This window comes from Capricornis sumatraensis, chromosome 11 (genome assembly GCF_032405125.1).
Source record: "Capricornis sumatraensis isolate serow.1 chromosome 11, serow.2, whole genome shotgun sequence".
Classification (NCBI taxonomy): domain Eukaryota; kingdom Metazoa; phylum Chordata; class Mammalia; order Artiodactyla; family Bovidae; genus Capricornis; species Capricornis sumatraensis.
In genome coordinates this window covers 88682382-88699358 of record NC_091079.1, presented here as the reverse complement: position 1 = coordinate 88699358, position 16977 = coordinate 88682382, and the positions used below count along the sequence as shown (strand labels likewise).

Below are 16977 nucleotides of genomic sequence, written 5' to 3'. Positions count from 1 at the left end.
AAAAGATATATCACAAAAGATATAAAATAGCAAATAAGCACATGGAAAGATGCTCCACGTCATATGTCATCAAAAATGAAGACAATCCAAAACAGATGATACCAAATGCCGGTGAGGACGTGGGGCAATAGGAATCTTCATTCATTCCTGGTGGGGATGCAAAATGGTACAGCCACTTTGGAAGACATTTGGGTACTTTCTTACAAAATTGAACATATTTTTATCATAGGATAAACTCCTTTCAACAAAGAGTTGAAAAAAACCTGCATAAAAATGTTTTACCACACCTTTACTCATTATTGCCAAAACTTGAAAGCAACCAAGCACTCAGGTGAATGAATAAACAAACTGTGGTGCATTCAGACCACGGAATGTTACTCAACACTTAACGAAAAAAGAGAAAGAAAGAAAAGAAAAAGAGCTGCCAAGCCATGAAAAGACATGGAGGAACCGTAAATGCGTATTACTAAACGAAAGAAGCCAATCTGAAAAGGCTACATACTATATGATTCCAACTATGTGACATCCTAGAAAACTACAGAGGCAAAAGTATGGAGTAAAAAGATCACTGCCAAGGGTTAGGGGAGGGGCCCAGATGAAAAGGCAGACCACAAAATTTTTTAAGGCAGAGAAAGTGTAGTTTATAATGCCCTAATGATGGATACATGTCATTACATGTTTGTCCAAATGCACAAAATATAGAAGGCCAGGAATAAATCCTAATGTAAACTACGGACTCTGGGTGCTTACGTGTGTCAACAGTAACAAATGTAGCATTCTGGTGAGGGATGCTAATAACAAGGGAAGGCAGTGGTCATGGGAAATCTCCACCTAAACCTAATGCTGTACACCTAAAACATCTCCCTCCACTTTGCTAAACCTGAAACTGCTCTGAAAACAGTAAATTTTAATTTCACAAATGGCTACCAAACATGTTCAGCAACATTGCAATGTTATAAAAGAAAAAGACAAAAAAATAGTATGTGAGTTTGTGCTAAAGACTAGAATTCAAAGGGGCATGGGAAACTTTCGGGTGTGATCAAGGTAAGCTCCATCATATCGCAGTGTGGTTACAAGTTTGTTAAAAGTCATCTAAGTGTACACATTGAATTATTAACTGAAAATTACACATCTATAGAGAGTTTAAAAAGACTAGGAAAACACATGCACAACATGAACATTATATCTAGATGTCAGAAGTACCAGTAATTTTTATTTTCTTCTGACTTCTTTACTGTGTATTTCCAATTTTCTACAAAGGAAAAAAGAACTACAGCCAATTAAGCTGGGACATGCCATCACTGCTGGTTAGACATTTCCCACTTTCAGCAACGTAAAAAAGAGGAAATACATGAGTATCTGATAAATAACCAGTCTGGATGTAGTTTGAGGGATCAGCAGTGGTATAAAAATTAACAGAAATCTCAACTAACATCCAGACCAGAGGCCAGAAGGAGAAGCTCTCCCAGTACATGATGATAGCAACAACCAACAGTTACAAGAAGAACCCTCTTCTTGCCTGGCAAAAACTCAGCCAATAAAACTGTCAAAACTCAGCCAATGAAAAGTCACTACTGGGACTTCCCTGGTGATCCACTGGTTAAGAATCCGCGCATCCACTGTGGAGGGGTGTGGAGGGGAGGCGTCAGGGTGGACTCTAGTCAGGGAACTACAACCCCACATGCCACATGGCGTCGGCCGCCCCCCTCCCCAAAAAATGAAAGAAAAGTCGCTAGACTTCAAACTGTCCTCCAATGGACTCCAATGGACTCTTTGTTTACCGTAGCCCTTTTATATTTACTCTTGGTTTGGCTGGGCCTCCCTGCTATGCACAGGCTTTCTCTAGTTGCAGCGAGCGGGGGCTACTCTTTGCTGTGGTGCATGAACTTCTCACTGGCACAGCTTCCACTGACGGGGAGCACAGGCTCTAGAGTGTGTGGGCTCCAGAAGTCCTGCTACAGGGGCTTAGCTGCATCCCAGCATGTGCGATCTTCCTGGACCAGGGATCAAACCCATGTTTCCTGGACTGGCAGGCGAATTCATATCCACTATACTACCAGGGAAGTCCTACAATAGCCTTCTCAGTTCCTCCCCCTACCCATAAAGTGTTCTCCTCTCCTGGATGTGCAGGTTTTGCACATGGCTCACCACGATTGCAAACCGCAAACTGCAATTGTTTGCTGATCCCAAGTAAACCCATTTTACCCGGAGAAATAATTGGCAGTCTATTTGCTTAAAGTCAACAGTTTGGTGGCCCAGACCGGGATCCAGAGAAGACCCATGATGACTCCAAGACTGGTCAGCAAACAGGTGCAGGACCCACACCAAGTCCATTGGTGCCCAAGGCTTTTCTTCTTAAACCCTGGGGCTCAAGAGAGTCTTTCTCCTGGATCTGAGCTTACATCCTCTTTGGGTTTTGAAGCTCTCCAGGTTTTATTTAGGATCTGTTTCAGGAACTCATTCTTTCTGTTTAAGGCCTAGTTCTGTCTGTGAGTACTCATTTGGCACTTTGGCCTGACACTAAAAACAGGCTGTTTCAACTGTAACTGCACTAGCCTCCAGCCTGAGTCCTTTCAGAACAGGGGCTGTTTTACCGGAAATGTGCCAGTTCAGCCTTTGGCCAGATTCCCTTTGAAACAGGCTGTTCTAGTGGAACTTCACTATTAAAGCTTTGGGCTCGCTCCCACAGATTTAGGCTGTTTCACTTGAGTTTTGCTGAGCAGCTTTTAGCTTGGCTCTTGTATGACTGGGCTGTTCCCTTAGAACTGGCTGGTATTAGACCTACAAGGTATTTGAGCTTTTTAGGCTTTTGAAACTTATTCTTTCACTCCAGAGGAAAAACTCTGAGAAATGGGATCCCAGTTACCTAAATTATTTTGAGCGTGCACTCTACCACTACAGGGACTCCGGCCGATTTTATGTTTAAAAACTACAGTCCTTCTGCATGCACATTTCCAGCTAAATGGACCAACCTACCCAAAAGCAATTTAGAACATCAATGGCCATTAGGAGGAACTTGTGAAATTCCCAAACTTAACTTTTCTTAAAACCAAACTGGACAACCATAGTTCTAAAATTCCCAAAACTGAAGGAAATGAGTATTTTGATTGCTATTCTGAGGTTTCCAAATGTTCTCAGGAGTCTAAAATTGTCTCTTTGCAAAATAACATCTTAGCTGATGCAAACAAAGAAAGGTAAAAAAGCTTCAAAATCCTCTACCCCTCTTCCTCAGCCCTCATGCTGAGGACCGCCCTCTGCACCATCTCTCTTCCCTTCCACACCACCTACACCTCCTCTTCACCCTCAGTTCCCCCATAATAACTCTCCAGTGGAATTTCCCTTTTTCACTAAAAGTCTCCTATCCTCTTTTCCTCTGAACATATCAGAACCCGCCTTTTAAAATTAAGCTTTCTGAGGACCCAGAGGATAAACTCTTGCTTTCTTATAAACCCTAAACTAAAGCTAAACTGCAAGCAATAGCCAAAGATTTTCCAAAAGTAAACAAAGATCCTCACAGGTTTGTATTGGAGTTTAGTATAATCATTCTAACTTATCAACCTGGTTTCTCCAACTTGTATCAGCTGGTTCATATGTGTGTCAGCGAAGTCAGGCCCACAGTATGAAAACTGCTGACTTGGAGGAATTCCCTGCTAGTGTGCTGGTTAGGAATGGATGCACTCACCGTCAGGGCTGGGGTTCAGTCCCTGGTCAGGAAACTAAAACTCCACAAGCCATGCAAGCATGGCAGGAAAAAAAAAAAAGCACACATGCTAATTGGGAAAATACTGAAAGGTCTCTAGAGTTACAACCCGAGACCAGTCCACCAGGTTATATGGTCAGGCTCAAGCAATCTCCAGGTGACTTCATCAGGCATTTTCACAGACTTCTGCAAAGACTGTTAATTTGAACAAAACTCAGACTTGCACAAAAAAAAAATCTGATTAATCTGTTCATAACTATTCCAACTTTAAACTGTTTTTTTTAAAAAAAAACTCTTTTTTTCCTTCAGATGTTGATTCCACCTAGGTAGCTTTTAACTCTAAGTTCATTAATGGGCTGAACCAGGACCTTTCCTTCTAATAAAATGGACCAGGATAGGATGGAAAACTATGCCTATTCCAGATTTAGCTAATCTAGCAAACCAGCTCTTTCACACTCTAGATGAGTCACCTCAAAGAAAGCCTGCCAAAATTCTTAATATTGAAGTCCAGGAAATAAATTCAAGTCCAGACCCTAAATGAAACCAAAGCCCTCCTAGTTTTGCTACGATTTCAAACAGTCAGGACACTGGAAAGAGACTGTTACAAATTTAAGCACTTTCAGGTGCCATTAGCCCTCTAACCAACATTCTCCCAATTGTCAATAAAGGGATTCTAAGAAACTACAGGGGTTCTTTCCAATTCTTCCTCTTAAAAGTTTGCAGAAACATTTGCCAGATTGAGGATGAGTCTCTTCCAGTCTTAAAGGACATCAGAGCCTTACTCTCAGTGTTCAAAACCACTACAAAAAGGAGCCTCTGCCTCAGAGTATTACAACAGTTCAAATAGTGGGGAACTCTAATGAACTTCAACAGATTCCTGTCTCTGAATCTATACCCTTTTGTTTAGGCCACTTGAGAGATACACACACTTTTCCCCTTAGTTTCTCTGCCCAAACCCACTTATTAGGTTGATCCTTCTTCAGAAAAGTCTTATGCCAGAAATTCTTTCTCCCAAAGGGTAATTCTAGAGTTTTCATAGCAGTAAAGCAACCAACCAGGTGAATGGAATTATCTTCGACAACCTGTATTTGCCTCATCTCTCATGTTACTAGAGCTGATTCAGAAAACATAGATCATCTGTCCCTACTGAATCAGCTACCACCCTTCTTATCGGGAAAATCTATACCTGAAGTTGGCAAAATTCACAGTGCATCTCCCATCAAGGGAGATATTTACAAGTGGCACTAGTGGTAAAGAACCTGCCTGCCAATTCGATCCCTGGTCGGGAATATACTCTGGAGGAGAGCATGCCAACCCATTCTAGCATTCTTGCCTGGAGAATCCCCAGGACAGAGGAGCCTGGCAGGCTGCAGTCCACAGAGTCGCAAAGAGTCAGACATGACTGAAGCAACTTAGCAAGCTTGCAGGCACACACGCACTCCCATCAAGATTCTAATAGATCCTTCAAATCCTGCCCCCAAATTAATTAATACTCTGCAAGTAAAGAAGCCCTTCAAGGCATAAAACCCATAACAGATTACAAGGCTCAAGACTTTACAGTCTCTATTATTAGTTATACTCCTATAACATTCCCATTTTACTGGTGAGAAAACCGACGGGCCAAAGGTAGAATTGCCCTAGGACCTCCAAGCAATAAACAACACTGCTATCTCTTGACACCTTGGCTGTTGTTCCTAACCCTCTACTAAAATCCATTCTCACTGGAAGTAAATTATTTACTGCAACTGATTTATCAGTGTATTCTTTAGCATTCCAGTTGATTGAAGCTACAAAATGCCTTTTTGCCCTAGAGAAGAAAAAACTCACCTGGACAGTAAAAACTCAAGGTTTTACTGAGAGTCCTCCTTATTTCTCATAAACCCTAGAGGCTGATCTGTATGATAAAAAGTTCCCCACAGGTTCTACTCTGTTGTAATATGTGAATGACTTGCTATTTTGCTCTCCCTCTCAAGCTGCCTCCTTGGAAGATAGTATCCACTTGCTAAAGGTTTTAGCCTTATAAGACATAAAACCACCAAGGAAAAATTGTAGTTTGCCCAAACCAAGGTTCACTATTTAGGGCATCTGGTATCAGAACAAGGGCTGTGTATAGATCCAGATAGTCTTCATAGTGTACTAAAGTGAAAGTGAAGTCGCTCAGTCGTGTCCGACTCTTTGCGACCCCGTGGACTGTAGCCCACCAGGCTCCTCCGTCCATGGGATTCTCCAGGCAAGAGTACTGGAATGGGTTGCCATTTCCTTCTCCAGGGGAATCTTCCCGACCCAGGGATCGAACCCAGGTCTCCTGCATTGCAGGCAGACGCTTTAACCTCTGAGCCACCAGGGAAGCCCCTGTGTACTAAGTTTCCCCAAACCAAAAGTGAAAGTGAAAGTCACTCAGTCGTGTCCAACTCTTTGTGATGCCATGGATTTCTCCAGGCCAGAATACTGGTGTGGGTAGCCATTCCCTTCTCCAGGGGGTCTTCCCAACCCAGGGATCTAACCCAGGTCTCCCTCATTGCCGGTGGATTCTTTACCAGCTGAGCCACCAGGGAAGCCCAAACCCAAAACAACTGTCAACTATGAGGCTTCCTTAGGCTAGTCAGTTATCATTTTGATAACATTCTAAATTTCTCTTATGGCTAATCCTCCATATGTTTTACTAAAGAACAACAGGAACCAATTTTATGGGAAGAACCGGAAAACATAGTCTTTGAGGACTTAAATAAGTTTCATGAACCCACCTGCCCTTGGGCATTCTAATTATCAGATTTCCTTTTTGTGTATGAAAAGGAAGGAAACGCCCTTGCATACTCATCCAAAAACACGGGGACCACCAACAACCCGTAGGGTATTACAACCATTACTGCCACTGCCATTTTGGTTAAGACCACCAAGAAAATAGTTGTGGGATCCTCATTTTAACACTCATGACACAGAAATCCTCCTAAATTCAACATTTCCAAGTCAGCTGCCTTGAAGTCCTTTTGTTAAACACTCCTTACATAACACTTCTACAGTGTAATAAGCTGACCCTCCCGCTACTCTTCTCCCCTCTATCAACCAAGTCCCTCACGACTGCTTAACGCTGAGGGATCATCTGATTCCTTGTGAATTATCTGCAGAAAATTCCTTTGGGTAACACTGACATCTTATGGTCCACTGATGTCTGGGAGAGTGACAATATTGGAACTCCTTTTGATGGTGTTGAGGTAGCACCTTTACTACTTCAACTCAACAAACTGAATCATATACTCTTACATGGGCTTGTACTTTAGCCAAGGGCAAAACTGTCAAAATTTACACTGATAGTAGATATGCTTTCAGAGCAGCTCAAGATTTTGGAATGTTGTAGAAGCAATGTGGCTTCCTTACTTCAGCAGAAATGAAATTTTAAAAGGTCCCTATGTTCAGGAGTGATTGGATGCATTACTTTTACCTGCCACGTTAGCCTTTATTAAGATTCTGCTAAACTTGACTCTCTGAAAGCTAAGGGAAATCACCCTGCTGACATTTCCACAAGAAATACTGCCCTTAAAGGAATCAACAGCAGCCAAAGCTCTTTCATGGTCCCAGTGGATATTCTTCTAAATGGTAACTTAGAAAACTGGCTAGAAAAGCCCAACAAGTGGCTTCAGAAAATGAAAAACAAGATTGGAAATTCAATAATTGATGGCTTGATATTTTAATATCAAGAAAGCTCTGGTTTGGACCAAATAACTACCCAGTCTACTAAAGACTCTAAAATTCTCTCTCCTAAGCACTATATACCACAGTTCAAAAGCATCGATTCTTCTGAATCAATGCTTTTCAACTGTGGTGTTGGAGAAGACTCTTGAGAGTCCCTTGGACTGCAAGGAGATCCAACCAGTCCATCCTAAAGAAAATCAGTCCTGAATATTCATTGGAAGGACTGATGCTGAAGTTGAAACTCCAATACTTTGGCCACCTGATGCGAAGAACTGACTCATTTGAAAAGACCCTGATGCTCGGAAAGATTGAAGGTGGGAGGAGAAGGGGATGACAGAGGATGAGATGGCTGGACGGCATCACTGACTCAGTGGACATGAGTTTGAGTAAACTCTGGGAGTTGGTGATGGACAGGGAGGCCTGGCATGCTGCAGTCCATGGGGTCACAGAGTGGGACACGACTGAGCGACTGAACTGCTACTGCAAGCACTGTACATAATACCACTTGGTCTACTGACAAAATGATAGCATTCATGAATCAATGTTTATGAGGAAATATTAACAAGGCCACAAAAAAGTGCCTACCTTACCTGTCCCGCTTGTATAAAATACAACCCAGGGAACCTGAGAGTACTTCTTCCAGATATTCTAAACTGACTAGTGGACCATTTGAGGTGTGGCAAATGGACTTCACACAACTTCCTTCATCTTATGGATAAAAACATGTTTTTGTCATGGTCTGTAAATTTTCACGCTGGACTGAAGCCTTCCCCCTTACAAACAATCTACCACCTCTTCTGCAGCTAGAGCCTATTTGGAAAAGACTGTCCCAACCCAGAGAACTCCCCTCAAACTTCAAAATATTTGAGAAACCCATTTTACTCGCTAGGCACTTCAACAAGGCAGGCCAGTTCTACACCCCTTTCACTGCGCTGATCACCCTCAATGCCCCAGTTTAGTCAAACACACTAGTGGCTTTATTAAGACTCAGTTGACAATTGCTAAAGGCTGTCCAAATATCTCAGCCAAAAGCATTGCCACTGGTGCTCCTAAATCTCACATTTAAGAATCACTATCTTAAACCTTAAACTTTTCAACACCTAAATCCTATCATGTCTAATTTTTCAACCCTTCTCATCCCATACTAAAGAAAATATTAATGAATTTGAGTATGCAGGTATGGGAAAACCAGCAAAGTGGGGATTAAGAAAACACTCTGAAGCCAGCCTGCCATGGCTTGATTTCTAGCTCTGCCATTTATATATGCGCTTAGGCATCCACCAATCCATCTAACTTGCTGATGATGCATTTCAGAGCAAACTGCAGATATCATGATGTGTGTGTGCTCAATCGTGTCCTACTCTTTGCGACCCCATGGACTGTAGCCACCTGGGCTCCTCTGTCCATGGACTTTTCCAGGCACAAATATGGAGGGGGTGCCATTCGTACTTCACAGGAGCTTCCTGATCCAAGGACTGAATCCACAGCTTTCAGTCTCCTGCTTGAAAGGAGGATTCTTTACCACCATGCCACTGAGGAAGTGCTAGACACCAGTATCAGTTCAGTCAGTTCAGTCGCTCAGTCGTGTCTGACTCTTTCCGACCCCATGAATCACAGCACGCCAGGCCTCCCTGTCCATCACCAACTCCCAGAGTTTACCCAAACTCATGTCCATTGAGTCAGTGATGCCATCCAGCCATTTCATCCTCTGTCATGCTCTCTTCCTCCTACCATCAATGTGTTCAGCATCAGGGTCTTTTCCAATGAGTCAACTCTTCGCATCAGGTGGCCAAAGTACTGGAGTTTCAGCTTCAATATTAGTCCTTCTAATGAACACCCAGGACTGATCTCCTTTAGGATGGACTGGTTGGATCTCCTTGCAGTCCAAGGGACTCTCAAGAGTCTTCTCCAACACCACAGTTGGAAAGGATCAATTCTTCGGCGCTCAGCTCTCTTTACAGTCCAACTCTCACATCCATAAATGATCATTAGAAAACCATAGCCTTGACTAGATAGATTTTTGTTGGCAAAGTAACATCTCTGCTTTTGAACATGCTATCTAGGTTGGTCATAACTTTCCTTCCAAGGAGTGAGCATCTTTTCATTTCATGGCTGCAATCACCATCTGCAGTGATTTTGGAGCCCAGAAAAATAAGGTCTGACACTGTTTCCACATCTCTTTGCCATGAAGTGATGGGACTGGATGCCATGATCTTAGTTTTCTGAATGTTGAGCTTTAAGCCAACTTTTTCACTCTCCTCTTTCACTTTCAACAAGAGGCTTTTTAGTCCCTCTTCACTTTCTGCCATAAAGGTGGTGTCATCTGTATATCTGAGGTTATTGATATTTCTCCAGGCAATCTTGATTCCAGCTTGTACTTCTTCCAGCCCAGCATTTCTCATGATGTACTCTGCATAGAAGTTAAATAAGCAGGGTGACAATATGCAGCCTTGACATACTCCTTGTCCTATTTGGAACCAGTCTGTTGTTCCATGTCCAGTACTAACTGTTGCTTCCTGACCTGCATATAGGTTTCTCAAGAGGCAAGTCAGGTGGTCTGGTATTCCCATCTCTTCCAGAATTTTCCAGTTTATTGTGATCTACACAGTCGAAGACTTTGGTATACTTCCCCCTAAACGTTTCTGAATCCTTATTACTTCTTAAATTAGTGCTATCGGAGCCCTTTCCCAGGCCCTAAAAATAACACCCATTTGGCAGCTCTGCTGTGATGCTCTAACATCTTTTATATTCTAACACCTGCTTATTTCTGTTCTCCCAAGTAAAGTGGCAAATCCAGGCTAATGACACATCAGAAGGCCTATATTACCAGGCAATTTAACCCACTGCACTGTGCAACAATTAAGAATACAGTTTTTGAGGCAAATGCCTAAATATAAGTATGGACCATTTCTATCATGTGATCTTCAATGGTTTACATAACTTCCTTGGGCTTCCCTGGTGGCTCAGTGGTAAAGAATCCGCCTGCAATGCAGGAGATGTGAGTTCGATCCCTGGGTCCGGAAAAAGCTCTTGGAGAAGGAAATGTCAACCCACTCCACTATTCTTCCCCGGGGAAAATCTCATGGACAGAGCCTGACAGGCTTCAGACCATGGTGTTGGACAGGACTTAGTAACTATACAAGGACAACATAATAATTATTCATAAGACGGTTGGGGGGGTTAAATCAAATACCTAAAGTACTTAGAATAAAGTCTGACACAGTAAACACGCAATGTTATCTGTAATGTTACTATCTATGATAATTACTATTAGACGCCTCGCACACAACCTTCTATGAGACTAGAGCTAAGGAAGGTCCCGAGAGAGGGTCTAGCAAAAGATGAACTTGGACAAAGGAGATTTTGACCAGAATCTAGGGATTCTGTTCGGCTTTGAGGCGGGCGTGGGAGGAGAATCATCAAACCTCCAGGATGCAAGAATGCAAATAAAACAGGCAAGAACCAACAACACACCTCCCCTGCTGTTTCTGCTTTCCGCCTTCCAACTCCATTAGAAGAAAGAAGGTGAACTTGCTCAGTCGTGTCCGACTCTTTCTTTGCGACCCCATGGACTGTAGCCCACCAGGCTCCTCTGTCCGTGGGATTCTCCAGGCAAGAATACTGGAGTGGGTTGCCATTTCCTTCTCCAGAGGATCTTCCTAACCCAGGGATCGAACATGGGTCTCCCCCATTGCAGGCAGACGCGTTACCGTTATTTCCCTTCGTGACTCAAGTCGCCCCTTTTATTTTTGTGGCCCCGGTAAACAAAAAAAAAATCTTCCATTACTTAGTTAATTCTAATTAATACCGCGCAAGAGAGTATAGCTGAATTCTGAAGACACCCAAGCGCCACAGGAGGTGGGCGGGAGCGAAGGCACCAAAGCGCGGAGTCGCCTCTCCTGGCGGCCTCCCCATCACAGACGCGCCCCCACGGCCCGCCCTCCGGCACCAGCGCCCCAAAGCCGGCAGCCAAGCGCCCCTCAGACTTGAGACCCCATCGGCACTCCCAGACCCCCAGGAAGCGGCCGCGGCTACGCCGCTGCCTTCCTGCCCTCCCGCCTCCTTCGGAGGCTCGCTCTGGAGCCTCTCGCGTTTCTGTCCCACACAAGCCTACGGCCTGTCACAGCCTCACAAGCCTCTCCCCTTCAGGGACGCACCAGGGAGAATCCGAAGAGAGCGACGGCCCGGGTACCAGGACTACGCGAAGTAGACAGCGACACCCCCAACGCCAGAGCATCTGAAGGCGCCCGCCTCGGCGCAGCCAATCACGGACGAGTCCCTGGCGCGTGCGCAGTAGCTTCCTCCGCAGTTCCGGGTCGGCCTCGCCTCTGATTGGACGAGGTGACGGCCTCGTCTCTAATTGGACGACGTGTTCGCATAACTGCGCAAGCGCCTTTGTGTGTCTCCTCGAGCGCTCACTTCCAACTTGGCCTCGGGATTGCGGTTCAATTCGCAAGTTTGCTGCCAACACTCAGATATGGTGTAGATGCTGAGGCTAGAGACCACATCCTAGGACACATAAGGCATATTTCTTAAATCAAGAGAACGTCTCCATGGACATGTTTGTGCAGTTTGATGGTCGTCTGAATAGCAGTATTTGCTGCAAAAAATAGTATACAAACATAATTTATTTTTTTCTTTACTGTTTAGCTCTTGTTACCCTTATTTTAGAAATGAGGTACAAAAAAGATCTTCACGACCAAGATAATCACAATGCTGTGATCACTCACCTAGAGCCAGGCATCCTGGAATATGAAGTCAAGTGGGCTTTGGGAAGAATCACTAGGAACAAAGCTAGTGGAGGTGAAGAAATCCCAGTTCAGCTATTTCAAATCCTAAAAGATTATGCTGTGGAAGGGCTGCACTCAATATGTCAGCAAATTTGGAAAACTCAGCAGTGGCCACAGGACTGGAAAATGTCACTTTTCATTCCAATCCCAAAGAAAGGCAATGCCAAAGAATGCTCAAACTACTGCAAAATTGCACTCATCACACATGCTAATAAGTAATGCCCAAAATTCTCCAAGCCAGGCTTCAGCAATACTGAACTGTAGACTTCCAGATGTTCAACCTGGTTTTAGAAAAGACAGAAGAACCAGGGACAAAATTGCCAACATCCATTGGATCATCAAAAAAAGCAAGAGAGTTCAAGAAAAACATCTATTTCTGCTTTATTGACTATACCAAAGCCTTTGACTGTGTGGATCACAATCAACTGTGGACAATTCTGAAAGAGATGGGAATACTAGACCACCTGACATGCCTCTTGATAAATCTGTATGCAGGTCAGGAAGCAACAGTTATGACTGGACATGGAACAATAGACTGGTTCCAAATAGGACAAGGAGTACGTCAAGGCTGTATATTGTCACCCTGCTTATTTAACTTATATGCAGGGTACATCATGAGAAACGCTGGGCTGGAAGAAGCACAAGCTGGAATCAAGATTGCCTGGAGAAATATCAATAACCTCAGATATACAGATGACACCACTCTTATGGCAGAAAGTGAAGAGGGACTAAAAAGATTCTTGATGAAAGTGAAAGAGGAGAGTGAAAAGTTGGCTTAAAGCTCAACATTCAGAAAACTAAGATCATGGCATCTGGTCCCATCACTTCATGGGAAATAGATGAGGAAACAGATGAGGAAACTGACTTTATTTTTTTGGGCTCCAAAATCCTGCAGATGGTGACTGCAGCCATGAAATTAAAAGACACTTACTCCTTGGAAGGAAAATTATGACCAACCTAGATAGCATATTGAAAAGCAGAGACATTACTTTGCCAACAAAGGTCCATCTAGTCAAGGCTATGGTTTTTCCAGTAGTCATGTATGGATGTGAGAGTTGGACTATAAAGAAAGATAAGCACTGAAGAATTGATGCTTTTGAACTGTGGTGTTGGAGAAGACTCTTGAGAGTCCCTTGGACTGCAAGGAGATCCAACCAGTCCATCCTAAAGGAGATCAGTCCTGGGTGTTCACTGGAAAGACTGATGTTGAAGCTGAAACTCCAATACTTTGGCCACCTGATGTGAAGAGTTGACTCATTGGAAAAGACTCTGATGCTGAGAAAGATTGATTGTAGGAGGAGAAGGGGATGACAGAGGATGAGATGGTTGGATGGCATCACTAACTCGATGGACATGGGTTTGGGTTAACTCTGGGAGTTGGTTGATGGACAGGGAGGCCTGGCATGCTGTGGTTCATGGGGTCGCAAAGAGTCAGACATGACTCAGCAACTGAACTGAACTGACTTTCAACAACTTTGTTAATAGGTTCCTTTTAGATGTGTGAGTGCTCAGTTGCCCAGTCCTGTCCAGCCCTCTGGACTATAGCCTGCCAGGCTCCTCTGTCCATGAAATTTTCCTGGCAAACACACCAGGTAGGATTGCATTTCCTACTCCTTGGGGTCTTCCCTACAAAGGGATCTAACTGGGTCTCCTGAGTCTCCTGCAGGCAGATTCTTTACTACTGCAACACCTGGGAAGCCCTTCTTTTTAGGTACCCAGTGGTGGCCCAGGAGGTAAAGAATCTGCCTGCAATGTGGGAGGCCTGAGTTCGATCTCTGGGTTGGAAAGATACCCTGGAGGAGGAAATGACAACCCACTCCAGTATTTTGCCTGGAGAAGCCCCATGGACAGAGGAGCCTGGCAGGCTGTAGTCCATGGAATCACAAAGAATCAGACACAACAGAGCGACTAAGCACACAGTGGAAACATCAGTGAATTGATGTTTTAAAAGTGGTCAAGGGCTTCCCAGGTGGTGCTAGTGGTAAAGAACTCACCTGCCAATGCAGGAGACTAAAGGAACTCAGGTTCCATCCCTGGGTTGGGAAGATGCCCTGGAGAAGGGAATGGCAACCCACTCGAATATTCTTGCCCAGAGAATCCCAAGGACAGAGGAGCCTGGTAGGCTACAAGTCCATAGGGTTGCAGTCCTAAAGACACATGACTGAAGCACCTTAGCATGCACACACACTTTTTAATACAGTGAATAGTTAGAAATACATAGGTCTTGGCCCCTTTAATGTAAAACTATCTCCAAACTAGGACACCATCTGTAGTATGTAGAAAAATATTCCAATTTGAACAAAACACTTAAAGATGTGTAAATAGAATAGTTTTTATCATTTAGCCTGATTTTCAAAAGCCATTAACTAAAAACACATGAAGAATTAGAGTATTAAATTTTACCAAACTGTAGTAGAGTAGCTATCTTTTTTTAATATATAATATATTGTTACAATTTTTAGACCTTATTTTGGTAAAATCAGTGTTTTTAATAAAGATGTTATTACTTATATAATGGCATAAATTTCTGTGTTCATGGTTTAAAAGCTTGGTCTCATTTTCTACGGTAAAGATAAGGACAAAAAGCAAAGCTATGAGTGATGAGTATAATCCAAAACAAATACAGTCCTAGTTAGAACATAGCAAATAAAATACTTTTATTTGAAACAGTAAATTTCAACTTATTTATGTTTTATAGGTATTGTCTGTGAGGGGGAAGCAGTCAACCTTACTTTTTATTCTTTCTAATAAAAATCATCATCACAAAATATTTTGCTTCACTTATTATTTTATTATATTAGACTAAAATGGCCTAAAAAGATACCTGTCATTTTAGTCAGAAAGAATACAACTATTTCTCAGTACTAACATAATTTATTACATAAATGATTTATAATTATCTGCATTTCAGTCACAAAGTCCACCAATGGGGTTGACTTTGTGCCAGTCACTATAGGTCCTGGGGGATATGTGTGTTAGTCACTCAGTCATGCCCAACTCTTTGTGACCCCATGCACTGTAGCTCACTGGGCTCTTCTGTCCAAGGAATTCTCCAGGCAAGAATACACGAATGGGTTGCCATTCCCTTCTCCAGGGGATCTTCACGACCCAGGGATTGAACCCAGGTCTCCTACATTGCAGGCAGATTTTTTACCATCTGAGCCACAAGGGAAGCCCACTAGGGGATATAGCAGTGGGTAAAACAGACAAAAATCCCTGTCTTTATGGAACTTTGCTTTCTAATGGACAATCAATAAAGAGCATAGATAAATAAGTAAATTATTTTTAATAATATAAAAGTAAGTAAATTATTTAATATATACTGTTAGATAATGAAAAGTGGTATGAAGAGTAAAGCAGAGATGGAGGGTGTTGAAACCAGGGAAAGCCTCCCTCAACAAAGGTCCCTTGGTAATCATGTACTTAGGGGCAGTAGGAGCACTGAGGATTTGGTGGCTGAAGCAGAGTTCAGAGTTCAGAGAGTAGTACATGAAGTCAAAGAGATAACAAGGTCAGGAGAAATCACGTAGAAACTTGTGGATCACTATAAGCACTCTGGCATTTATTCTGAAATGGAAGCATTTTGAGCTGAGTTGGGAGACTATTTAGGGTTCCCTGGTGGCTCAGAGGTTAAAACCTCTGCCTGCAATGCAGGAGACCTGGGTTCGATCCCTGGGTCGTGAAGATCCCCTGGAGAAAGAAATGGCAACCCACTCCAGTATTCTTGCCTGGAGAATCCCATGGACAGAGGAGCCTGGTGGGCTACAGTCCACGGGATTGCAAAGAGTCAGACACGACTGAGTGACTTCAAGAAAAACAGAAGGAGACTATTTACATAATTGAGACAAGAAACAATGGTGGCTTAGCCCTGGGTGGCTGCAGCAGAGGTGGTAACAGTTACAGTCAAGATATGTTGTGAAGGTAGAGGCCAAATCAGAGGTACAGGGTATGAGAAAAGGAGTAAATAAAAATGACTACAGTTTTAGGCTTGACAAACAGAAGATGGAGTCACCATTTATTGAGAAAATGAAATTAGTAGAGGAGGAGTTACCATTAAGGGAATATGAGTTCAGTTTGGGTAGTCCAGATTCGAAGTGCTTACTAGACACTGGTGGAGATGTCAAGGTGCAAATCTGGGGCAACATAGGAGAGGTCTAGGTTGGAAATTTAGAGGAATCAGCATGTAATGGTGCTATCTAAACCCATGACCCCAAGAACAAAAAATTTAAAGAACAAGTAAACAATGAGGCCATAACTCTGAATGTGGACAGTTTTTGAAAAAAGTCATCCTGGAAAATTCCCTAGCAATCCAGTGGCTAGGACTCAGTGTTTTCACTGCCATGACCAGGGTTCAATCCCTGGTGAAGGAACTAAGATACCACAAGCTGTGAGGTGTGGCCCCCCAAAAATAAAAATAAATAAAAAATCTTCATCCAGGCAATTCTATGGATACAGATATCCTTGGGGCATAAAAATGGTAAATTTTAGTTCCTTTCCTTCTTCAATCATTAATTAAATATTAAAATGTTACCACAATTAAATACTTTTTATAAGGACATTATACTGTATCCTCAGGTTCAGTTAACTTAGAACTACTGAAAGTAAAAGTAAAAAATAACTTCTAATTTTTAAATAACTTTAGTTATTGAGTTTTCATAATATTGGCTAATTGACGAGCCAACACCAGCATCACAGCTGAACGTTTCTACAAGGGGGAATGGAGGTGCGGGGGAAAGAATTTGAATACCTCCTTTTCATGGCATACCCTTCCGTTTTCAGCTGTATTTATTCTACTTG

The 16977-nt window shown here is 42.9% G+C and overlaps 1 protein-coding gene across 1 annotated transcript in view; it reads right to left on the bottom strand.

The window, feature by feature from the left end:
- Positions 1–11619, bottom strand: part of RAD54B (RAD54 homolog B) — a 111929-nt gene extending 100310 nt beyond the window's left edge. The window contains exon 1 of the mRNA XM_068983889.1: positions 11548–11619. The gene's annotated coding sequence lies outside the window, so the exon portion shown is untranslated. The remainder of the gene's footprint in view (positions 1–11547) is intronic.
- Positions 11620–16977: the final 5358 nt, after the last annotated feature.